General features: G+C 42.6%; 1 pseudogene across 1 annotated transcript; it reads right to left on the minus strand.

The window, feature by feature from the left end:
• Positions 1-1,502: 1,502 nt before the first annotated feature.
• LOC116269471 lies at positions 1,503-3,784 on the minus strand (annotated as a pseudogene). Its single transcript, XR_004177018.1, has one exon. The product of XR_004177018.1 is annotated as a heterogeneous nuclear ribonucleoprotein A3 pseudogene (transcript).
• Between the last annotated feature and the right edge of the window lie 23,018 nt (positions 3,785-26,802).

Consider the following 26,802-nt stretch of genomic DNA (forward strand, 5'->3'; position numbering starts at 1 on the left):
CTACAGGAAAATGGAGGGAAAATAAAATATTATCTACATGTAAGACCCACTTTGGGGAATAAGTTGTATGCTTTGAACTTCTTGTAAAACCAATCTAACATAATAATTTAAGACATTAAAGTTAGTTATTCAAACATTGATAGTGATAAATATAGCAGTTGTATCCATTCCTCCTCCAGGTAATTAAGACATTCTGGTTTTTTGATGTAAATTATTTTTTAAACATGCAGTTCATTTAGCAATACATGTATTGACAGCTGCACCTTCAAAAAAACTTAAAAAACCAGGGAACACAACATTAACTTGTTACTAAACTAAAAGAAACTTAGCTGAGATAGTGTTTCGGAAGTCGCTAGGGATCTCTTTGAAAAGAAAACAAAAGCATTTACTGGGGCATAAAATTAAATTCATTATTTGGCAAATTTCTTGCTAAAATACCATGTCCACATGCATCTCTGTCCCAGCAATTCTGTTTTGTTGTGAATTATGTAGAACTTACTTTAATGTGTTTGCTTTACTTAAAAAAGGAATGAATTATAGTAATCTTTTCATCATGCTCGCCTCACCGGAGGGGAGCTCTTAGGAGAGCTGTTCCAGGTGTAAGAACCCCATCGGAATCCTTCCGCCTTTCTGAAACGCCCATGCAGGATCTTGAGGGCCTCTGGCCAGCGTTATTTTTTTTTAATCTCCCCTATTCCTTTAAACTTTATTTATATGAATAAAAGAACCTGAGACAATTTAGCTCAATTTTAATATTTTCCAAGCATTATTTTGACCAGGTAGCCAGGTTTAAGTAATGAACATTGACAGTGCCCATTATATAACTACACTTGAAGTTATTAAGGACTTAACCATTTTCTAATGCTAGCCTATTTTCTACACTGCTTTTCACATATATGCCCATTAAAAAATGGAATGTCTGTTACATTGATTGGTTTGTGAGTGTTTCTAGAAAACTGCAGTATGTGTGAAGGCCAATTTCCATGCTGGCATTGCATGCATCCAAATATTAACGCACAGAGGCACAGAATTAGAGAAACAAGAGAGCATATTCAAACACTAGCATGCCCCATTTCCCTTTTTATTGCTTGTTTGCTTAGTACTTCTTAAAACAAAAAGAAAGAATTGAATTCAACGTTCAACTACCAAAGAAAGAGTAACAGCAGGGCACATACTCAGGGCTCGAATGAAATTGTAAGCACAGTAGACATTGGTATAACCTTATTATCCAAAACTCTTCTCAACTAGGGCCTTCCAAACAAATTGGTAACAATATGATTTATGTTGAAATATACACAATAAATAACAATGTGTTCTTTGGGAATTTAAGAACTCAGACTACCCAAATTTGAATTCAGGTCTGTAGGAAGTGAGAAGCCTGTACTAAGCAACTGTGCCACATTTCTGCTGCAGTTAGGTTATTTTGGACAATTATACCTAAACCATCCTTGGTTTCATCCAGCAAAATATATAGAGTACAAACAGGAAAGCATGCCAGCCAGTTAGGGGTTTAATAACGCGTGGTTTTTATTCTCTTGCTCTGAAAACTTGTATCAAAAAAAATTTAAATTAAGGAAAATAACTCAAGATGTATGGGCCTCATGTGCTTTAAAAAAGAAAAAAAAAGTACCTACTAATTTGCTCAGATATAGCAGGCTTAATGGTTCCATATTTTGAAAAGCTGTTAAGAATGGTTTCTAACGCAGGAGAGGGAAAACATCCACTATCCCTTTTCAGAATTTAAATGGAGGGCAGAAACATTCTTTACACCCAAAACCTATGGCAGCAGTTCAAATTTGACCAAGGTAAATGTAGATGGAGATGTTCTAAACACAGCTAGGACTCAGCAAGTCTAACACACTAAAATCATATGATTACATTTTAAGTGAAAATGCACAAAAACCAATTAGAAATTTTGAGATTTTTTTCATTTGAAGGTAATCTTAATGCTGTTAAATTCACAAATGCTAATTTAAATACCCAATCCTATTTATCTAAAACACACATTGCAAACACACAAATTATCTATTCTCTCCACATGTCAGCGCCCATTCATACCATGGTTTGGAAATGGGGAGAATAGATTCCCCTTAACCTGCAAGTGCAGTTGTCTCTTTACAGTTAACTTTAGCAAAATTCATACAAAATAGTGATTAACAATGATCTTTACTTGTTAACTCACAAGGAAACACGTTCAAAACTGCAATTTGTTAAAGTTTCTGTACTAAAATATAGAAAAACTGAACTAAACAAATAACAAAATGTTAAAAATTCCTTAATTTTTTATTTCTGGTACCACTACCACAATTTACAGGGCAATATACCTGATGTAATGAAAAGAAAAAGAAAAAGAAAAAGACAAAGCTACAACAGAAAGACCTCTGGAATGTACATCGAATTGACACCACATTGCATTAATCAATAGCTGCACTTTGTGCAAACTGTGGCTATGACAGTCCTGAACAAGAAGGGTTTCCTGTTTAAGCTGCAGTAACTTTTCTGACTATGGATCATTGTTTCTTCTGTGGCAGATTTCTACAATTCCTCTAATGCATTTGGGGCAACTGTCTCAAAGTAACCTGCAGCTTTCCTGACAACTCCTTGCTCTCTCTCCTTCTAAGAGTTGTAGCCCTTTTCTGCTGTTTTAAGAACCTCCTGCTACCATATCCACCATTTCCACCACCAGATCCATAACCACCACCATAGGGATTGCCTGAGCTGCTTCTACCAAAACTACCCCCGTTCATGGGTCCATAATTTGATTGCTGTTGTCCACTATAATTTCCAAAATCATTATAGTTCCCACCACCACCATAGTTCCCACCGCCAACTTTTCGTCCTTCATGGTAACCATCATATCCTCCACCACCTTGGTTTCCATATCCTGGTCCACTACCACCATAGGCCCCTTTACTAGTATAAACAGGACCACCGCCATAGTTGCCACCATTACCTCCAAATCCATTATATCCACATCACCTCCTCCATAACTACATCTCCTGCCCCCACCTCCACCACCATAGCCTCCTCTTCCACCAAAGTTTCCACCACAGCCAAAATTACCTCCACCACTTCCAAAGTTTCCTCCATGACCCATAAAATTGCCAGATCCACCTCCATGACCCCTCTGTGATCCAGCAGACTGCATCTCTTGTTTAGAAAGGGCCTTTTTCACATCACAATTATGCCCATTAATAGTGTGGTATTTCTGAACAACAATTTTATCAGCTGTATCATGATCATTAAAAGTTACAAAAGCAAATCCTCTCTTTTTTCCACTCTGCCTGTCTTCCATAACTTCTATGGTTTCAATCTTGCCATACTTTTCAAAGTAGTCTCTCAAATTATATTTTTTTTGTATTTTCTTTAATACCACCAACAAAAATGTTCTTCACTGTTAGATGGGCACCAGGCTTTACAGAATCCTCTCTAGAAACAGCTCTCTTTGGTTCCACTACACGCCCATCAACCTTGTGTGGTCGAGCACACATTGCTGCATCCACCTCTTTAACACAAGAATAAGTCACAAAACCAAATCCCCTGGAACGTTTTGTTTGGGAGTCTGTCATTACCACACAATCTGTGAGTGTGCCCCATTTCTCAAAATGTTCTCTTAAACTATCATCTGTAGTTTCAAAGCTCAGACCACCAATAAACAGTTTTCTCAACTGCTCTGGTTCCTTTGGATCATGGCCCTCCTCCCCCTGGCGGCGAGTCGGGCTGGGGGCGAGTCGGGCTGGGGGGCACCGGGCGGCGGTTTGACCTCCATTTTGGGACAGGACTCACCTCTTCCAACTCGAGCTCAATATGGGACCCAGAGGAAGGTGACCAGCGTTTTCATTTAGACAATTCTGCCTGGATCAGCACACTTTCCCTCTGCAGTTCAGGACTTACTCTGAACTTACTTGATAACTTGTTCTGACTTCAGGAAAAACCAAATTATCTTGCAGTATCTCAATCGAGCCACTGACAGGGGCCTGAAAATGGCTTTTTAAATGGTGAGATGAGGCCGGTATGTACTTTTGGATCAAAAGTGAAGTAAGGAGGAGCCAGGGAAGATGAGAGTTGCAGGTGATTTTGGTGCTCTAGATGCCCTAGACCTGGGAATGGGGGGAGGGTCAGGGATGCTGGCTGGAAAACATTTTTTCTTGAGCTGTGGACATTTCAATATTTCTCACTCCACATTTCTACCACATTTGGTTATTATTTGAACATGTTTTGCATGTTTTACTTGCATGCAAATATTCTCCCCAAATCCACTGTTTTAGTGCTCAGCAGCCCAGCTCCAGTCCCGTCTTCTCTGGGAGCTTTCCAGATCTCGCCATCTTCCTCTGAGATACCATAGCTTTCTGTCTGTGTTTGACTGTGCCATGTCTTGAGCCTGCCCTCTCACTGTTCTGCCAGCTCTTAGAAGGCTGGCATCATTCTTATTCTTCTCTGACTGTCCCAGGTGTTTGGCACACAGTGGATGAATCTAGGAGCTTCATGTGTGCTTGAACAGAATGAAAGGACAGCTGTGATTTCCTCCTCTGTGCGGCTGATGCCTTCTCTGTCCGGTCCAGAAGCAGGATTGCATTGAGATCCCTGGAGTTGTCTGTGGCCCTTGTAAAATTAAACGCTAAGAGAATCCTGGTTAACAGAAGAAGTGGAGAAGGACCAACTTCTAGTTTTCTATGCCAGAGGTCAGGGCATTGCTTCTTCTCTGTGAAATGCTCTGACTTGCTGAATTGAAACTTTCTTTACTTTTGGGCAGATAAGAGTAATTTGGGGGCAGATAAGAGCTTCTGGGAAGTTGTCATTGCAAAGGGCTTGGCAGTGATGCTGCTACAAAATGATTATCCAGGACTTGTTTTTTTCCTAGTTTGAATTATTTTTAAAAACCTAAGAATTACTTGATTTAAAAATAATAGGTCGAGACCTTCTGGCACTACTGAAACTTCTGAGTGGCCCTCAGATGGTCACTTGAGAATCTATTCAGACAACCCAGCAGTTGGCAGATGTAACACTCATCATGCCTCTGCACTCTTTTGTCATTAGTTGATTACATAACAAGTATCAGCGGGCTGGGCGCGGTGGCTCATGCCTGTAATCCCCGCACTTTGGAAGTCTGAGGCAGGCGGATCACAAGGTCAGGAGATTGAGACCATCCTGGCTAACACGGTGAAACCCTGTCTCTACTGAAAGTAAAAAAAATTAGCCAGGCGTGGTGGCGGGCGCCTGTAGTCCCAGCTACTTGGGAGGCTGAGGCAGGAGAACGGCGTGAATCTAGGAAGCAGAACTTGTAGTGAGCCAAGATCGTGCCACTGCACTCCAGCCTGAGCGACAGAGCGAGACTCCTTCTCAAAAAACAAACAAACAAAAAACAAATAGCAAACATGAAGTTGTGTGCCCGAGTGAAGCCCTAGCAAAAGAATCAAAGAGCAAACTTTTACATGTAGGTCAGCAACTGTTGGTGTGCTCCATGGGGAATTTACCATCAGGGCACACTTGGGCCCCCACCGCGCCACCATCACTGCTGGCCTCCCTGCCCAGGGGAAGGACTCCATGTTCCTCTCCCAGGCGGATTCTCCCTCCTCATGCCACTTGTCCTCCCCACCTCCCATTTACTTATGTGCATCAACACAAAGCTGTCCATGGACTCTCTCCTTTGTTCTGGAGTTATCATTCTGGGAATAAAAAGGAGAGTGGATAGACCATGCGCAGTGTGTGGGATGGAAAGTGCCAGAGAATTCAGGTGTCTGTGAGGCTGGAGGAAGCCTCCTCTTTCGGGGCGAGGACACTGGCTCAGTCTGTGCTGCATCCAGCCTCAGGGCCAGCTGGGAGCAGGTGTCATTTGCTCTTCATCCCACTCTAAATAGGCAGGTGTGAACGCTGGTACAACAGGCTTTCTCAGGCTATTTTCGATTGTGTGCAGCTGGTGTTTGAAAGAGCATTGCATTTAGGAATAGGGCTACTTTATGCTCTGGGGGTGAGGAAGGATGGAATAGAAGACTCTGGTTCTGACCCATCCCAAACCACTGTGCAACACCCTGTCTCCGAGGTAGCCCAGAGTGGAAAGTGCCTGGGGTCCTGCATACCCACTGCTGCTAGTGGCTTATTAGCCATGAACATATTGTCGCCTGATTTCTGAGATAGCACTTGTCACATCCAGAGGAAGAAGTAACTATGAGATGTGAGAGATATTGATGGTGGCAGAGGGTAGGGAGGGGAATGGTGGGAATCCCGAGGGTTAGTGTGGTCTGTGGGGCCCAGGCCCAGGTGAGCAGGCACTGAAATTCTCTAGGATAGAGGATGTAGCGATGCTAAAGGCAGCCATCACTGCCTTAATTTTACAACGATTTTACGTGTGTTTGCACCTGCACTCTAAGGAATTTCGAGGCTGGACGTGGTGGGATGTGCCTGTCTTCAAGGTCCTGCCCTTCCACCGGGAGAGCCAAGATGAGCACTTACACTAAATTTGTATTTGCCACAGTGAACAGCTCCTATGCTCATGGATGGCACTGACTGTGATTTACCAATGGGGACGGTCCATCCTGAAGAGGGCCTTTCCTCTCCTTTGCAAAAGGATGTAAGAAGCATAGAGGGACACATGATCCTCCCCAGCCCATGGTTTCCTTGAGCCCCATGGCTGCTGATGCCGGGGCAGCAGGAATAGAGCCCCCAGGAGCTCTCCCACCTGGCGAAAGTCAGGCCCCAACCCACAAAGCACAGCCCTGGGAGCGCGCTTGCGATTCTAGTCTTTTTCTGAGCATCCTTTCTCTAGATTAGAGAAAAATCCTTTTAAAGTAAGTCAATGGTCAGATGACCTCTGTGAAACCTCTAAAACAATTTCTCACACACATTAGGCTCAGCTCCTTATATCAGGCAGACAGGAACTGTATTTTAAATCTTTAATAGCACCTAGTATCATATTCGGCACAATAATTCTGATGAATACATTTCTTTACCTTTCTTGGTGAAAATCATTCACCCCGAGGGCATCTGTTTAGGTCTTGAAAAACGCATTAGATATTTTCTTTATATACTGTTTGCTACATACACCCACCCACCCACCCACGCACACACACACACACAAGTTATGAAATCCAATATAACATGAACATCCGTGAACTTACCACTAAGTTGAGAAGCTGTCTTTGTGTTCTTCCAAGATCCCATTCCTCCCTGCCATGAAACCCTGAATTTTGTGTATATTGTGGCCATAATTGTCCAGATGTGTATGTATCTCCAGTTGTATTGTTTAGATTCTACAGTTGCTGGCTTTGTTTAGCAGTGTGTAACACAGTGATTACAAATAGTGGTTTTGGAATCAAACTCATTGTGTTGAAATCTGAGATGAAGTATTTACTAGTTGTGCAACCTTGAATGCATTACTTACCTGCTCTGAACATCAGTTTTTTCACTCTCAAATGGTGGTAATCCTGCCCAACTCATCCCTCTCCTGGAGTTGTCCAGGGGATTGAATGGAATGAGACCTTGTCCATTTCTTCTTGGCCCACGATCGACCCTCAACTAAGGTTGAGGGCAACCCTCTGCCCCAGACATCCCTGGGAACTCCTGTCAAACACACTCACCCTTCACCACTGGCATGTACTCCAAGTCACCAGGCCTTAAAACAGCAGCGAACGAGGAATGCATGGGATGAACAAGTGTGCCAGACTATTAAGTCTTTCCTGTGTCCACACAGGAAGAGGAATGCGCCGGGCAGAGGACAGCAGATGCCATTACCAGATCATTACTTAGCACGTTGCTTGGTCTTGGCAGGAAATGGTTCATCATTTTCAGATGAGTAGAGAGCTGTAGAACCTCGTAACTGTCCTCCCTCGTTCTGCACCCGTGTGGCAGACACAATGGTCCTTGCCAAAGCTTTCCCTCCCACGGTGCCTTATCAAGATAAGTGACTGGGGGTGTGGGATACCACATGATCCACTGAATGCAAGAGCCCTGAACTCAGAAGGGGCCTGGGGTCAAAGGCTTCCAGGGCTAGAGAGTGAGGCCGGAAACCCCAAAAGATAAATGAGGACTTCTGGAACAAGATGAGAAGATGAATTAAACTGTTTGCTTTGAGCATGCACATAATGTTCCAGAAAAATCCACTTTGGCTGCCAAAGTAGCCCTTTTGGAATTTATGAAGACCCTTGCCAGGGCCCTCACCCTGGGGCTTAGTGCTCAGGTCTTGTATCTGTCTTTTTTTTTTTTTTTTTTGAGACGGAGTTTCGCTCTTGTCACCCAGGCTGGAGTGCAATGGCGTGATCTCAGCTCACTGCAACCTCCGCCTCCTGGGTTCAAGCAATTCTCTCGCCTCAGCCTCCTGAGTAGCTGGGACTACAGGTACCTGCCACCATGCGTTGCTAATGTTTGTATTTTCAGTAGAGACAGGATCACCATGTTGATCAGACTGGTCTTGAACTCCTGACTTCAGGTGATCCACCCACCTCGGCTTCCCAAAGTTTTGGGATTACAGGTGGGAGCCACTGTCCCCGGCTGCATGTGCTGTTTTACAGCAATCCAGTGAGGCAAGATCACCAAGCTCACAAATGAGGAACCTGAGGTTCAGGAAGCAAAAGTTATTGCCCAAATTAAAATACATAGTAAGAAGCTGGTTTGATTCCAAACCAACATCTGTTTAACTTCAAAACTCAGGTCGGCTCTATTTCACCATCCTGTGTCCCTCAACAAGGTGACAGGTCAGTAGGACAGCCACTGGCCAGCAGTGTCTCAATCACTGATTGTCCACTGTGCTTAAGCATCCACAGAGCCCTTGGTGCTGAATAGATGGTGGATTTTTGGCCTTTTTGTCTGTCCCGAATCTTTAGAAGCCTGTTGTCTATGGTGATAGTGATTTCAGGTTGGCTAAGTTTGACAAGCAGTGAGCAACAATACATCTGTTGTTAGAGGTATTTGTTATTCCACATGCCAGGAAGACAGAGAGAACGTCTCAACCAAATTGTCAAGGCAAGAGTCTTTCAGGAAAAGGATATGGCTAAGAATTCTAAAAGGGGTGAGGGTTGGTTTAACAAGAAGGAGCAGGGAAAGGTGTCTACCTTGAATCTCCAATCTAAAAGATTGGTATAGGCATAAGATGTCAAGAAAATTAGCAGAAAACATCGTGTTGAGCCCTCAAGATTTGCTTGGAGCAGAGGAGACCACACTCCTGCAGCTGGATGGTCAGGTAACTGGGTTTCTGCCTTTACAGGAGCAGCCATGAGACTACACACCTGGCTGGGGCTTGAGGCTGGGGGTTGGGGAGGCATGGTGACCCAGCGATCTGCTACAGTTCAGCTGCTGTTTCCCCGACAGGAATCCTAGGGTTGGAAGGAGGGGCTGTTGGTTTTGTCAGTCCATTGTGCTTGGGGTGAGGAAAATATTTAGGATATATTTTAAGTAATCTTAAATTAAAAACTAAAATTATTGTCACAAAACTGTGTGCCATTCTTATTTTCGGATAGAATTAAGAACTATTTGGCTGGGCTCAGTGGCTCACACCTGTAATTCCAGCACTTTAGAAGGCCCGAGGTGGGCGGATTACTTGAGCTCAAGAGTTTGAAACCAGCCTGGCCAACATGGTGAAACCCCGTCTCTACTAAAAATACAAAAATTAGCTGGGTGTGGTGGCGTGCGCCTATAATCCCAGCTTCTCTGGAGGCTGAGGCAAAAGATGAGAATCGCTTGAACCTGGGAGGCGGAGGTTGCTGTCAGCCGAGATTGCACCACTACACTCCAGCCTAGGCGACAGAGTGAGACTCAGTCTCAAAAAAAAACCAAACCAAAACAACAACAACAACAAAAAAACCCCTAATTTATTAGTATCTGTGGAGAGCAGATATAAGCATTTGTTCACAATTTTTTATTGTTTCACTTATATCCTCCCATCCATGCTTTAGTTTTCCCTTCCTCCCACTGAATTAGTTAAAAGACAATCCAGATTTTTATACCATTTTGGTCATAAACGTTTAACTATGCATCTCTAACCAAAAGAGACTATTTAAAAAAATAAAAATTTTGCCATTATCAAACTAGAAATATGAAAAATAATTCCTAAATATCATCTAATATTCTGTCAACGCTTAAATTTTCCTGATTCTTTTCAGGTGATTAAAAAAGGAAATAAACAAGTGTACACCTTATATTTGGTATGTATATACGTATCTGTCTATCTCAACCAACAGTTCTCCCTTCTTCTTTTTCCTCCTTGTTATTTATATGTTGAAGACACTGAATCATTTGCCCTGCAGAATTTTCCACACTGTGGATTTGCCTGACTACACCCTGTGGTGGTGTTCTTCTACCTTGTTCTGGGTAAGTTAATAATTAGATCTAGAGGCTTGATCAGATTTGGAAGTTTTTGCAAAACTATTTCCCACTTATTGCCATGTTCTTCCTGCTGCAGCTCACAGGGGCACTGGGAGGCTGAGGTCTCTCCTTTGGGATATGTAGATTCATCAGTGGGATCAGGTGATGTCAGCCTCCTCCATCCTGAAAGAAATTTCTCACCAGCTGTCGTCTAAGGATTTGGCAGCTAATCATGGTCACTGCCAGATTCATTATTTTACTGGGGTTATGAAATGCTGATATCCTCACACAATAATTGTTTCTGCATTTGTTAGCTGAAATAATTCTATGAATAAGAACTTTTGGTCATTGGCTAATTCGTTTCCCCTGAAAATAGTTTGTACAAGAAAGTCCAGATAAATGCTCTATTCTTTCCATTTATATATCAGTTTTCAGAATAACAATTTGTTGTTCTAGCAATCTCCATTGTGACCAATGCTATTATTATGAACTCATCGATTTTTAACTTCTTTGATATAGTTTGACTGGCTGCAATCATTGTTCTTTTTGATGCTTAAATTATGCCATCCTCAGTCAGTGAGAATCCTTTTGGACTGGTCTCTCTGTCTTTTTGACATTTCCCTGATAGTCTTCATTAGCTTTCTTGCATCTCATACAATTTCTGATGAGATCTGGAATCAGACGTTTTTTCCCCAATGCATTCCTAGGACAACTCTTTGTAAACTAAAGTCTGGATACTACTTGGTTTTCATTGCTTCTAGGTTTTTTTTTTTTTTTTTTTGGAAATCAAGGAAATAATATTTTTACTGGGCTAGAAAATATGTATTTATTTTTATTTAAAAGTAAAAGTACATCATGAGTTTTCACTTGCATTTCTGTTTTTTTTTTTTTTTTTTGACAGCGTTTCACTTCTATCACCCAGGCTGGAGTGCAGTGGCTCTATTGGGCTCACTGCAACCCCCTCTCCCACCTTCCTGCTCAAGTGATCCTCTGGCCTGAATATCCCTCCCCCTCAATAGCTGGGGACTACAGATGCATGCCACCACTCCTGGCTCATTTTTGTGTTTTTTTTTTTTGTAGAGATAGGGTTTCACCATGTTGCCCAGGCTGGTCTTGAGCTCCTGAGTTCAATCAATCTGCTCACCTCGGCTTCCCAAAGTGATGGGATTACAGGCGTGAGCCACCACATCCAGCCTTTTACTTGTATTTCTAAGTCACATTTAAGATTACAGGGATCTTAACTTCTTTGATTTAATGTTAATTTTCTTTACTTTTACACTAAAAGTTCTTGATTCCTAATAACATTGTGGTGATGTGTGTGTGTGTATGTGTGTGTGTGTGTGTGTTTGTAGTTTCAAATAACAATGTCAACAGCACCACTTGTTATTGATAAAAAATAAGGCTGCAGAATACTATTTGAAATTTCTCTGTATTCTTTTTGTCCTTAAGATGTATTCCGGTAGGGGGAATCGCCACACTGTTTTCCACAATGGTTGAACTAGTTTACAGTCCCACCAACAGTGCAAAAGTGTTCCTATTTCTCCACATCCTCTCCAGCACCTGTTGTTTCTTGATTTTTTAATGATTGCCATTCTAACTGGTGTGAGATGGTATCTCATTGTGGTTTTGATTTGCATTTCTCTGATGGCGAGTGATGATGAGCATTTTTTCATGTGTCTGTTGGCTGTATGAATGTCTTCTTTTGAGAAGTGTCTGTTCATATCCTTAGAACTAGAAATACCATTTGACCCAGCCATCCCATTACTGGAGATATACCCAAAGGATTATAAGTCATGCTGCTATAAAGACACATGCACACGTATGTTTATTGCGGCACTATTCACAATAGCTAAGACTTGGAATCAACCCAAATGTCCATCAGTGACAGACTGGATTAAGAAAATGTGGCACATATACACCATGGAATACTATGCAGCCATAAAAATGATGGGTTCGTGTCCTTTGTGGGGACATGGATGCAGCTGGAAACCATCATTCTCAGCAAACTATCACAAGAACAGAAAACCAAATACGACATGTTCTCATTCATAGGTGGGAATTGAACAATGAGATCACTTGGACACAGGAAGGGGAGCATCACACACTGGGTCCTATTGCGGGGAGGGGATAGGGAGGAGGGATAGCATTAGGAGATATACCTAATGTAAATGACGAGTTAATGGGTGCAGCACACCAACATGGCACATGTATACATATGTAACAAACCTGCATGTTGTGCACTAGAACTTAAAGTATAATTAAAAAATAAAAGGATGTATTCCTGTAGTTCCATATCTGTGTCTTAAACTTACTTAAAGTAATTTTTCTCTTTACTTCCCTCTTATCCTGTCCAATGTCATTAAACACCAACCTAATATATAGTTGGGTTCATTTATTTTGTTTTGATTGGTAATCATTTTTTCCCATTTTGGTTGAATTTTATTTTGTAACAATGTAACACATCCACAAGGTTCCAAAGGTAGAACTCTAAAGCAGGTGCCCTCTGAGCAATCGAGTTCTGTTCTTGTCTCCTGCTTCCTATTTTCTCCTTCTCTCACAGGTAACTATTTTTAAAAACTTGAGTTTTGTTTTCTTCAATTCATTTTAAAAACAAAACAAGCACTCACATATTTATACTGACTTCTGTCTTAGACAAAAGGTATCACGCGACATTTGCTATTTGGAGCCTTGCCTTTTGTCTTTAATATATGTGGACCTTTCTTCTTTTCACAGCAGCACAGTCCTCGATTGTGTGGGTGTATCACAGTTTATTCACATTGTCCCCTGTGATGGACACTGGGTCCCCCTTGATGGACACTGGGGTTATTTCCATTTTTTTCTATTACAAATAGTGTTGTAGTAGGCAGCTCTGTGCCTGTGTTGTTTGCATTTTTTGGTAACAAGTTGAATGAGCTTAGAAATCATCTTAGTTATAATCTTTCAGGAGTTAGGTAAGTAGAATTATTCACTTAACATATAGGTATTTGTTGATGCTTATTATGTGACAAAATCTGTGCTAAGTTTTGGTGAAAGAGGGCTGGACAGAGTGATGAACAATACAGGCGTGGCCCTTCCCTTGTGGCGCTTACAACATAGTAGGGAAAGTATGTGAGTAATGGTAGAAATAAATGTATAATTAAATGTGTGATGAATGACATGGGGGGAATGAGAAGAGTGAGCTAAGAGGGCTGAGATGGTGGTGAGTGGCCAGAGAAAGGCTCCAGAAGGAATGGCCATTAGGTGGGCATCTGGAGGAAGAAGAAGAACAGACCAGGCAGAGATGCAAAGCAACGTCTGCCAGGCCAAGCTAGCAGAATGGAAAAAGTTCACAGGCAGGAGAAGGCTGATGTTTCAAGCAGGAAAAGGGCAGTTGGTCTACATCATGGGCAAGGAGGAGGGTGGCAAGGGATATGGTGCAAGGGTGTGCAGGGCAGGTGGCAAGGATCTGGGGGGACTGGGAATCCATTCTAAGTTACAAGAAGGCACTGGAGAGTTTACACTAGTGGTGTGATCCAGTTCATTCTGTAAAATGCTGTTCCAACTTCCATGTCCAGAGGGACTGGGGAGGGGTGGGAGCAGAGGCACAAAGACCAGGAGGGGATGATTGTGGGAGTCCATGAAACTGATGACGACAGCTTGGCTTAGGGTAGTGGGGTTGGGATAGAGAAGAGGGAATGGGTTGAACTCTTTTAGAGGAAGTGTAGATCAGAATTACTGGATGGAAGTATTGGGTTGAATGAGAGGGAAGGAGGTGTCCACAATAACTCCTTGGTCTTGAGCACAGGAACTGGCTTATCGAGCTGGATGACTTTGAAAGAGAACTGGGTTGGGGTGGGGTGGGAGAGGCCATACATTTGGGACATTTTAATTTGAGATCTGTGAGAAATCCAAACGGAGACACAGGGAAAGTCTCTGAGTACATCTGTTGGGACCTCTGAAGGTGTCATCTGGAGGTTGCACGCACTGGAGATGGGACGAGACTGCCCAGGGGAAGGGCAGTGAGTGCGAAAAGAGGCTCCAGGGCTTGATCCAAGAAATTCCAGCATTGAGGAGCTTGGAGAAAATGAGGCGCTGGTTGAGAAGTTTGGATTATTTTTAACAACAGTGGGAGTGAAAATTATTTTTTCTTAATAACTTACATTTACTACATTATAGAACAACAGCGATTCTGGAGATATGTAGTCTGACTCTCCCATTTAATTCAAAAGGAGTTGGAGAATTCTGAAGTTACTGTCTGTTGCTTGCTAGCTAGCACGGCCTGCCCTGTACAGCTAGTTTGACTCCAGGAAGAACACTGACCTCAATTAGTTTGCAAATGCAGGAAAAAAAAAAAAAAGAAAAGAAAAATTAAAACCACTAAGTGGCTCCCCTGGAGCGTCATCATACCCTTCTCCTGGGGTACAGCTCTCTGGGTATCCTTGTAGGGGTTCACTGGCCTGGAACTGGCAGCTGGGCATGGCCATCATTCATGCCATTTGTTATATTTTTTTCTTTTCCCTCCCTCTCAGTGCATGGCAGGACTGCTCTTCTCAGTCCCCTCATGGTTGGGTATAGCCATGTGACTATTTCTGGAGAATAAGTTATGGGTTGAAACGATGCTTCACCTCCAGACCAGAACTTTTAACTGCCAGGGTGGGATTCTCTACAGTGTTTTGCCTTCTGGCACAGTGACTGAAATCTTGTAGATATTGACGGCCCCATCAGGCTGGATTCAGTGAAGAGCAGAGCCCCTCTGAGAGCTGGAAATGAACATGCAGCATGAGCGAGATAGAAATCTTTGTTGTCTTAAGCCACTGATGTTTAGAGGTTGTTTGTTACTACAGCATAACTTAGTCTATGCTGACTGACACCCTGGATGTTCTACTGTCTGCTTTTCAGGGGCTAAATGGACAGTCTGTGTATTTAGTTCTTTAAGGACAAATAGATACTCTCATTTTCCCTGATTCCAGACTTTGTATAGTTTGCCAAAGTAGGTTTTAATGTTGGAGACGCTGACACCCAAAGTCTTAACCAGAGGAGCTGAGGTTGCTTCTTCCAGACTTTTATTCTCAAATGAATTTCATGCACTAAGGAGGGAGTATTGGGATACATCATGGTGGGTATTTCTGCCAGTAACATGGAGACCAGGAGACAGGCCTTCCTGAAGGAGGTGGTCTGAGGGAGATGGTTCAAGGACTAAGCAGACAAACAAGGAAGCAAACAACAACAAGCATTTGCCATCAGGAATGGATGGGGAGAGAGGAGGTGATCAGGCTCCAAGGGGACGTTCCCAAAATGATAGTGAAATTTCCATGAGGTCCAGGTAACTGTTTCTTGTTACTTCATGTCTTTTTCCCCAAAAGGAACTAGAAAAACAATAATTTCCTCCTCATTCAGTAAGAGAAAGAACAGATCTAACAAAAGTGAAAGGAAGCAACTTGTCTCAAATTGGAGAAAAATAAGAAGAGGACTGCAGGGGCTTTCTCATACAGAGGGGCACCCGGAACTTCACCACCAGGACTGTGAGGAATCAGGAGTTCAGACAGCCTGCCCATGTGTGGCCTCTGCGATTTCTAAGAGAAAACCCAGAAGTAAATTGTGTAATTTGCCAAAATAGGTTTTAATAGATTTTAATGTTGGAGAGGAATGTTTATACCGAAAGTCTTAACCAGAGGAGCTGAGGTGGCTTGAAGGATGCCCTTCTCCCAGAGGCCCCTCTCCCCAATCCCTTCTTAGCCCTGTCAGGAGCTTTAAGTATGTCTGCCAGCCACTTACTGCCAGTTCGCAAATCCTTTGCTGTTTCTACAGGGAGCTCAGCAGCTAAGCACACTTAATGGATTCAGTTTTGGAGTGGCCAGGATTTTGCTGTGTGGCCAGATACCTATAAAGAAATGCATCTCCAAGAGAGTGACAGATGTTCCATCTTTGTTATATATGAGTTTGTGAGAATAAAGCCTTAATGAGAGTAATTCTTAACTGCTTGGACTCTGGGAGGCAGCTTGGCTTTTTCACACAAGCTGTTGAAATATTTCTCAAATGTTGAGATATCACACATCTTCCCTGCCATGGTGGCTGGGTCTTCTTTATGCCCACAGGGAGGAATCCCAGGGAGGGAGAGCTGGGTGAGGGCTCCCCAAAACTTTGCTACTCTGCTAGAGGTATAACCACAGACAATCGATGGGCAGAGTTCACCGTCATCACCCGACCTCTTCCTGTAGTTTCCAGGACACACTTTCTGGTTCCTTCCTCTTAGCCATTGGTGGGGCTTACCTTATAAAATGGCCAATAACGGAAAATGCATATAACCTTTGGGGTAAGACAGGCATAGGTCTCAGTTCTCCACTCAATTTTCCCTGTCCTGCATACTCAACAGGTTGTGAGGCTGACAGAGACACTGGAGGTGGGAACACGGTGTATGGTGAGAAGCCATGTTCCTTAGTCGTTACTGCTGCTGGTGGTGGCTGCGGTTTAGTTAGGAGAGTTAAAAGGCAGAACACCTAAGAGAGTGGAAAGAGCCATCCCCAAACCTCACAGTTACATAATCACAGTTCTATAATAGGTGCAGAGGAGAGCTGTGCCATTCCCCTGCCTGCTCCCTCTGCCTCCCGTAGTCGTACTTTTGTTAATCCATCTTGAGACACCAACCCCCAGCCCATGACACAGTGGGGCAAAAGGCAGCATGAAGGCTGTGCTGTGTCTCAGATTTCAGAGCCCCTTCAAAATGGGTTGATGAGTGATAATCAGGATTGAATTCCGTGGTTGTCAGTTATAAGCTGTGTGGCCTCTGCTAAGTGACTAAACCTTTTTGAGCTGTTTTCCCCTCTATCATATAAGATGGGGTTGATAATCATAGCACTTATCTCTATAGAGTGGCAATAATAGTTAAATGGAATAATGCATACAGGGTCCCTAGCCTGCTGCTTTGCATATAGCAATATATGCTTATTATTTTTGTTTCGAAAAAGAGAAAGTGAGAGAAGAAAAGATGGGTGTCTTAGTCCATTCTGGCTGCTATGACAAAATACCACAGACTGGGTAGCTTATAAACAGTTCACATTTGTATCTTACAGTTGTGGAGGCTGAGAAGTCTGATGTGATATTTGGTAAGGGCTCATTCCCTGGGCATAGGAGGTGCCTTCTGGCTGTGCCCTCACATGGAACAAGGGGCCGGCAGCTCTCAGGGGTTCCCAGTCAGGACCCACACTCAGGACCTAGTCACCTCCCAAAGGTGCCACTCCTAACACCATCACATTAGCTTCCAGCATGTGAATTTTTGGAGAGCACAAACATTCAGACCACAGCGGTGGGAGTGGCACATGATGTGATGGGTAGATTTTGTTCCTCATGAACCTTAAAAAGGTCCACAGAATGCATCTGACTCTCTAATCACAGAAACTGGTGGTCCAAGGGGGACATCACTGTCTTTAGGATCTGTGACCCAGCTCCACCTAAGTAGTAACTGCTTTGAAGAGGAACTTGCACTAAGAGCTGTATTTACCAGTCCTTCAGACAGTCCTTGCACGGTGCGGGGAATGAGGGGTGCTTCTGACCTCCCTGAGGGGAGGAAGTGGGCAGTGGCCCAGGACAATCCTCCTTCTGTGTCTGCTGGCAGATGCCAGGCTTGCATATACTTTTTTGCTTTTTCAAATATAAGCAAATGTTAAAAAGAAGTTCCCATGAAATAGCTCTGCAGTTCAGGGAAAATAACATGTTATCTGGAGGATGGTGGACTTAGAGAAACAGCAGATGTCTAAAACCTTTTTCTGCAGGAAACAGAAGAATGTTTTATAAAACATCTGCTTGGTGTCCTCAAAAAGGCAAGAAGACTGGGATTCTATGAAATGCGAGCAAAATGCCACAGAGAAAACATATGGGTTCTAGGGAGGGTGGAGCTAAACGCGAACCCCTGTGACAGAGTTCAGGGCTCTCCCTGCCGTGCTCACCATTGCCTTCGTGGGAGAGCCATCTACAGGAACCACACGCAGTGGCAGGAGTGAGCTGCTCCTACAAGGCCACCTGGTCACAGAGACATGACAGGCACTGCCCCAGAAACATAGGACGTAAACCACTCAGCACTGAGCTGGAACCTCCTGTCACCTCTACCTCTAGTTCTAAATTTATCCCCACCTCCCCCATGCACTCCTGGAAACTCATCTGGAAAACGGAATGCCGAGGGATCTCAACATCTCCATTCTTTGATCTTAGCTTGAGAAAGTCTAATCAGAAGCCAGCAGCCTCTGACAGACCCCTCCCAATGCTGCATGGACCTCCCTTTGTAAGGATAAGCAGGCCTATATATATACATATATATATCAATATAATAAAAAAAATCACCCTGCACCTGACACATTCCTCCAGGAAGCAGGCTGACTCCAAGAGAAAGGGGGAAATCATTTGAAAATCTGGACTTGGATTCTCAATAAAATGTAGGATGTAAGTTTATGAAAGAGAACGATCTTTGACAAGTGGTCCATGGACTTAAAATGAAAAACACAGTTGCCAACAATAAAAATGACACAGAAGGCACAATGAGCAGATTGGGTGATGCAGACACTTGCCTGAGCAAAAGATTGGCTGGTCATTGCCATGTGGCTGTTAAAGCACAGCATAAAAGTCCTCCCACAGGAAGAAGAAGAATTATAGAGGCACACAGAGGATGTACATGAAGATGAGGCACCAAAGTTCCATCCAGAGAAGTGCAGGCACTCCCAGTGAAGACCACAGACGGGGGCACGCGGCTAGCTGCGGCAATGCACAAAGCTACAGAACTGCAGAAGTGGGTCCCGTGCAATGTTCAAGAGTTTCTCAAATGGAACAAAACCGGAAACAAATGGCAAAAGGGTAAGCAGGCACACCTTGAAAACCCCAGAATACTTAAAAAAACAAAACAAAACAAAAAAACCACTCCTGATATCACAGAGAAAATCAGCACTGCAATTACAGAGTATTTAGAGAATAATAACCAAAATTTAAGAGTATGTGGCTGAAACTTAAGGAACATATTTATTTCATTGAAACTCTTCCAGAAACTGTTGCAGAAAGGAATAAAGTTTCCTAATCTCCTTAACAGAGATGGCCTAAACCTGATAAAAACAATAAAAATAACATTTAAAACATAAAACTATAGCACAATCTCCAGGATGAACGCATTCAGTGTTATAAAGATGTCAGCTCTTTCCACTGATGTGCAAACTTAGTATAACTCTAGTCAATAGCCTAACTTAATTTCTTTTCAGAACTTAGCCAAGGGGTTCTAAAGTTTATCTGGAAGTGAAACATGCAAGGAAAGCCAAGAAAATTCTGGAAAAGACAGCAATTGTCTGGTAATTGCTGTGGCTATTAAAGAGTATCACCATGTTTCGATGATCAGAATAGCCTTGAGCTAACCCCAGGGGAGACTGATCAATGGGGAGAGGCAGAACGGAAACGTGCATCCAGAAACAGATGCATATATGCAGGAAGATGCCTAAAATTAATAAAAATGGTGTTTAAGGCAGCATAGCTGGGGTTTATTACTCAGTATGATACATTAGCCCAGCTTGTTACTTATTTGGTAAAACACTGGCAACAAAAATTACAACAGTAATAAGTATAAATCTTTATCAGATTAATTATATGTAAAATAAAAAAGCCATAAAAACAGTAGAAGGAATTGAAGGAGAATAATTTTGTGATCTTAGGCTGGGGTAGGCTTCTCAAACCAAGATTTTAGAGTCTGAAACCTTAAGGGAAAATGTGATAGAATTGACTCAGATTTATGAAAAAACTCTTCAGAATGGAAACTATTATAATAAAAATTTCAAATAAAGCTGAATTGGGAAAAATAAGACAGAAGATGAATATTATCAACATGCACAGAGCTTTGCAAACCAATATGAAAACTACCAACGCCCTAATTGTGGTGGGTGCTGTGGTCCATGCCCACATTCCTCCTTCAGAACTGAGTTCCTGTTCCCCAGCTGCCAGGAGGTTGGCAGCTGGAGGCTCACAGTGAGTCCTTTCCCAGGAATTGCCCTCTGCTGAAGAAAGCTGCCTCCCATAGGGTTGAAGGCCCCCCTAAGAGTGTGACCAGACTCTGCAAGGCTGTCTCAGCTGCAGGGCACCCCTGCTGTGGGCTGAGGGCCTGCAGCAGGTGCACAGCTCTGTGCCTCCGCCTCCACCCTGCCTCCACCCTGCCTCTGCCCTGCTGTCCTCCCTTCCTCCAGGCATTGCTCTGAGAGCCCCAGACATCCTGCATGCACATCTCTGTTTCAGAATCTCTTTCCTGGACAACCTGACCTAAGAAACCAACTAGATAAAAATGGACAAGCGACATAAGCACAGATCACATACACAAAAAGGAAGAAAAAAATCCTAAACAAGATGGTCAATTAGCGCTGAACGTGTGGAACAATGCCCAGCTGGCGTGAAGCAACATGAGAAGCAGGGCTGTTTGGGAAGGTAATTAACACAGCATTTCTGAATGGAAATGTGGCAGTATGTGTGAAAATCTAGAAGGTTTTTCTTGGGAAATCTCTCATTAATTTATCCTAAGGAGGTAACTGTACAAACAGATGTATTAGCCAGGATTCTCCAGAAAAACAGAAGCGCGCGTGTGTGTGTGTCTGTGTGTGTGTGTGTGTATGTGTGTGTATAAAGAGCTTTTTATTTTGAAACAGGGTTTCACTCTGTTGCCCAGGCTGGAGTGCAGTGGTACGAAACATAGCTCACTGCAACTTTGAACTCCTGAGCTCAAATTCTTCCTCCCTTAGCCTCCCAAGTAGCTGGGAGTACAGGCCTGCATGACCATGTCCAGCTAATTAAACCTTTTTTTTTGTTTTTTTTTGGTAGAGATGAGATTTTGCTATGTTGTCCAGGCTGGTATTGAACTCCTGGCCTCAAGCATTCTTCCCTCTTTAGCCACCCAAAGTGCTGGGATTATAGGTGTTAGCAATCGTGCATGGCTTTATATAAAGAGACTTAATGTAAGGAATGGGCTTACATCATATGGAGGTTGAAAAGTCCCTAGACATGCAGTTGGCAAGCTGGAGAGCCAGCAGGAGAGCCCTCGGTGTAGTTCCAGAGTCCGGGTCTGAAGGCAGGAAAAGACCGAGGTCCCAGCTCAAGGCAGTCAGACAAGAGGCGTTTCTTATTCAGCCTTTGCGTTCTATTCAGGATTTCAATGGATTGAATGAGGCCCAGCCACGCTGGAGAGGGCAATCTGCTTTACTCACTTTACCAACTTGGATGTGAATCTCATGGAGAAGCTCCCCAACAGACACACCCAGAATACTATTTGACCAAATGTCTGGGTATCCTGTGGCTCAGTCAGGTTGTTACATAAAATTAATCATCCCAACAGGTATGCACAGAAACAGTTGGAGCACAGTAGTTTGTGTTCATTCATAGCACCCTGGGTACATAAATGAATCCACAGCCAAGCAAAGGAGTGCACCTAGGCCATAGCAAAGCAAGCAGGAGGGCACGGCCCAGGAGACGTGAGCTCCCATACTGCTCGCAGCACTGGGGACCAGCATCCCCTTCAGCAGCAGCCCAGAATACACAGGGCATTGAGAGCCATGCCCTGCAAAGGGAGGGCAAACCTCCCATTCCTGGTGCTTTAAGTGGACCCAATCCCTGGCTGGAACTTGAATGCAGGCCACAAAAATAGCCTGTTTCCAGCCCTTTACTCCTCGTACTTGTCTCAGCCCACCTGCTCTCACCTTATCCTTCGGGTTCCTAACCCCAGTATCTGTACCCAGGTCTTATATTAGCATTTTCCCCCTGCCACTCAATTTGATGCATGCTTAGATTCACTTTTGGGGCTTCATGAAGTTCCGACTTTCTTTGGGCACTGGACTCTGCATCGTGGTATTCCTACGTTCTTTGTAAAAACTTCCTTACTCCAACCCAAGTCACAAGGACCTCCCACCCGTGACTATGTAGAGTCGGGGATTTGGCCTAACCTAGCAGGCTGGCCTGTCCTGCAGATGCGCCAGGCATCCCGCCATGTAGTCAGCGTGCCTGCTTCCTGAGAGGGACCACTTGTTCTGTTGGGCTTTCTTGTGAGCTCAGTCCTGAGATGGCCCTAGGAGTTTCTATCCCCACATTCCACCTGGAACTCTCATGGTCCTTGACAGCCACAGGTTTCCAGTGGCTGCCGATGAGGCCTCCAGATAGGTGGCAGGGACTGAAATACTTCTAAGGTTTTCCACGGACAGAGAAGATCAGCAATTTGTTTTTAAATGAAAAGTAAATGTTAAAGTGAAGTTGGCATCAGGCAATTGAGATGCTATCAGGACCCTGAGTGGTGACTGAACACATGCAACCACACCGTGTAGTATTTTTAGGCAATTGCTCACTCATTTGAGAAAACACGGTGGGTAAAACTGATTCCCTTGTGGTGACCGTTGGACTTTCTGCATTTTCAGAGGTTTTCTGTATTTTCATAGGAGTCCCATTTCCTTTGAAGAACCAGATTGCCAATGCCCCATTAGTTAGCTTTGCACTCCAACAGGCTGCTCATTCTTTTGCCTTTCCCTCCCCTTCTATTTTAAACGAATTAATTAAAAAACTTTACAAAAACAATACATGCTAATGTGAAAAACTAAAGCATTTTAGAAAACTACAACACAAAAAGGAAAAGCTCCTCTGCCCTCAGCTCCTACACTCCTTAGAGGTGACCACCATGAACATTGGCTTCTTTCTAGAACTTTCCCTGCATAGACAATCAGAGAAACATAGATTGACAGACTGATTTATGCAAAGATGGCTGAATAATGATGTTTAATGCTCTGTTACTTGCTTTTTCATACATAATTTATGCTAGACATGATTTCACAGCAGTTGTCAAGGAGGTCTATCACCCTTTTCAACATTTGCATTTTGTCAATTATAAATAAAAAAATTAATTAATTAAGAAACACTTGCATTTGGTTCTACTGTAGAAGTGTACCATCATTTGTTTAACCAATATTCCACAGATTGACTTGTAGATTACTTCAGAGGTCTTAATATTAAATGTTCCAGTAAATATCCTTAGGCATGTGTTTTTGAAGAACTGGGCTAGTGTATCAACAGGAGATTGTTTTACAGGTCTTTATAAAATTAAACAGTTTTCACTGGTATAAAAATTTAATAATTGTCAAATAAAATGTTGCTCTTATAAAGTTTCTTCTCATTATCAAATGACACTTTTTTTTTGTCTTGGTCTTCCATAAACCTGCCCTTAAGCTGTGACAAAATTAATTTAAAAAATTGATGTTGATCCATGGGATCCATAAATTCTTTTTATAGATCGTTTAACACAATTCTGTGTCGTGGACGAGGCTCCAGGCTGGTGTGCAGCAGCGCGCTCCCCGGGTCTGTGAGTGGGCATTTCTTAGAATCCCCGCAGCCTGACCTGCTGCCCTTTGCTGGTTTCACTTGAAGCTATTATTCCAATTGACTCACTCTTGGCTGACATCTGGATGCGTTTTATAACAGACTGTTTTCATAACTCCACAAAAAGGTTCTCAGGATTAATACTTGTTTATTTTCATTTTCCATTGGACCTTAAATTAGCTAGCAGCCAATGCTGGCACAACCCTTTAACCTTGGGTTTTCTGTTGCTTTAAAACCTCTTGCCAACCAACTATTCCAGAGTGGCTGTCTAATCAACCAATAGCAAAATATTTGGGAGTATTTGTCAGTTAGCCGGGGTAGAAGCAGCCAGATGTGTGGATACGTCATCAGGTTACCTTCCCCGTGTAAGTAGGGGCCAGGGGTACCCATGGACATGTGTGCATGTACGACATAGTGCATGTACAGCCAAGCATACAGGTGCCAAGATATTCTACTGGGATATTATGTGTTTTCTTCTCTCTGTTGTAGGTATTTTTTCCCCCTCCTACCTGAAGATTTTTTCTTTGCTTTTTGAGATTGTACTTTCAAAGACATTCAGGACACCTGGATTTTAAATTCAGGGTGTTAATCCAGGGTTTTGTTTTTGAAGACCTGGGATCATTGAAGGGATTAAGTTAGATTTTCCCTGAGGAAACAGGCAAGTGACTGCCTTTGAATTTAAGCATTGTGTGTATATGTGTGTCTGTGTGTCTGTGTGTGTGTGTGTCTATGTGGTGGGGGAGGGGGTTGTCTGCCCTTTAAAATTTGTTCTTTTAAGGTTTCTTCTCATTATCAAGTGACACTCTTTTTTTTTGTTCTATAAACTTGCCACTGAGCTGTGATAAAATTGATCATTTAAAAAAATCTGTGTTGATCTGCTGTGATCCATAAATTAGTTTCTTATAGATTATCATGGGCACAGCTCAAGGCTAGTGGTACAAGAACATCCCTTCCCAAAAAATTAAAAAGCCTGTTATTTTTGCAAAAACATGAGAAGCTTTCAACAATGTTGTCAAGAGCCTTTCTTAACTCTTTGGTGACTGGTCTGAGTCAGTCACAGGTGGAAGGTGTGATGTGATCAGACAGGCCCTGACATTTCTTGGGAACTCATGAAATCCTGCATCTTTTCCAAATGTGCAATTTTGTTTTTGCAATTAATTTGTATTATCTTCACATTGTGTTGGATGATCAGAGGACTATAATTATGCCCTGCCCCAGGGGAGAGTATTGCAAAGGTACGTAGGGCATGAACATGGGGAGGGCAAGAAGTGTGCCCAAAGCATGCTATAGCACAGTGTGTGTTCCACTCCTCCACAGTAATGAACTGGTGAAGGAGTTAAAATCTTATTGATTTCCAAATGATCAACAGTTTTTAAAAACATAAATATGCCGCATGAGAGCCTACATTTGTACAAGTGTATGCTAGTGTGTGTGTGTGTGTGTGTGTGTATGAACATGCTTGCATGTATGTGCTCACAAACGGGGAGGAAGCACAAGAGACAAAAGGCAATGGTTTGTTTCCTTTTGGAATTTAGGAGGTATGTTCAAGACAAGGAATTTCTTTTCCTATCTTCATCAGACTACTGGAAAATGGAATAAAAATACAAACCATAAACTTCAGGCACTCAAGTTTCTGAGCTAAGAGTAGCATTCAAATGTTATTCCAAACCTCTAAAAGAAATCTATAAGATTTCTATATTTTAAGTTGGGTGGTACAATACTAGCTCTAAGTAGGCTGTAAAAGTTAAGGAAATGTATGGTAATTTCTAGAACCATCACTTCAAATGTAACGCAATGAGGTATTGCTAAAAAGCCAACAGAAACATTAAAGTGGAATTCCAAACACTTCAAATAAACAGCGAGGAAAGCTGAGGGTAATTCATTTAAAGTGTCTAGTGGCAGATAAGAGGCATGAAATGAATGGTTAAAGAAAAGTCAGCAGAAGAGAAAAGCAAAACAAAAACAAAAAGAAAGCACTCTGCATTTCCTCTCCTTAACATTTTTTAAAAAGTAGCTTGCAGGATATAGAGAAAATTCTTTTGGAAGAACACTTGCCTAAGTAAGGTACCTAAATAAGATATTTTCAAACAACAAATACTCATACTTTTAAAGAAATACAACCGGGGGAGTTTATTAAGTATCAACTCATATGATCACAAGGTCCCACAATAGGCCGTCTGCAGGCTGAGGAGTAAGGAGAGCCAGTCCGAGTTCCAACACTGAAGGAATTGGAGTCTGATGTTTGAGGGCAGGAAGCATCCAGCACGGGAGAAAGATGTAGGCTGGGAGGCTAGGCCAGTCTCTTGTTTTCACATTTTTTTCTGCTTGCTTATATTCTAGCCTCGCTGGCAGCTGATTAGATTGTGCCCACCCACATTACGGGTGGGTCTGCCTTTCCCAGCCCACTGACTCAAATGTTAATCACCTTTGGCAATACCCTCACAGACACACCCGGGATCAATACTTTGTATCCTTCAATCCAATCAAGTTGACACTCAGTGTTAACCATCACATGTAGGTATCCTCTAGGGCCCATAAAATGAGGCACCATGGATAAGGATCTTTGGACAAAAGTGCTTATCACAGCATTGTTCAGAGAAACTAAACAAACTGAATACTTTTCAGTAAGGGAACTGTTAAATAGGTTCTGTTCATCCATAGCATAAATTATAATGCAGTGGATAAAAAGAGGAGAGAGAGAGAGAGTGAGTAGCAAGATTTCCGTCTGATATTGTTGAGTGGGAAAAGTAAAATGAAGAAAGCACATACAACATACCTACTATCCGCTCATAAGTATTACATATTGTATATATGTATATACATATATGCAAAGATGAATGGACATTTGTATATGATTGTGAGAGCAAGGGGCAATATAGAAAGCAGCACAATTGGTTGTTGGCATGGATGGCTGGAGTGTGTGGGGGGAATTAGAGGGTGATGTGGGTGCAGGGAGGAAGGATGAAACAAAAGGGAGAGAAGGAAATAGGAGAAAAAAAGGACTGCAAAGAGAAATAAACAGTATGTTTTATGTTCTCACGTAAAGATATATATGCATGCCTTTAAGAAGACAGGAATAGGACATGAAATATATTTTTCATTGAAATATTAACTTTTAGCATGTTAATACTTTGCCAATTTGCTTCAGAATTTTTAAGAACGATAATG

The sequence above is a fragment of the Papio anubis genome, chromosome 11 (genome assembly GCF_008728515.1).
Source record: "Papio anubis isolate 15944 chromosome 11, Panubis1.0, whole genome shotgun sequence".
NCBI lineage: Eukaryota > Metazoa > Chordata > Mammalia > Primates > Cercopithecidae > Papio > Papio anubis.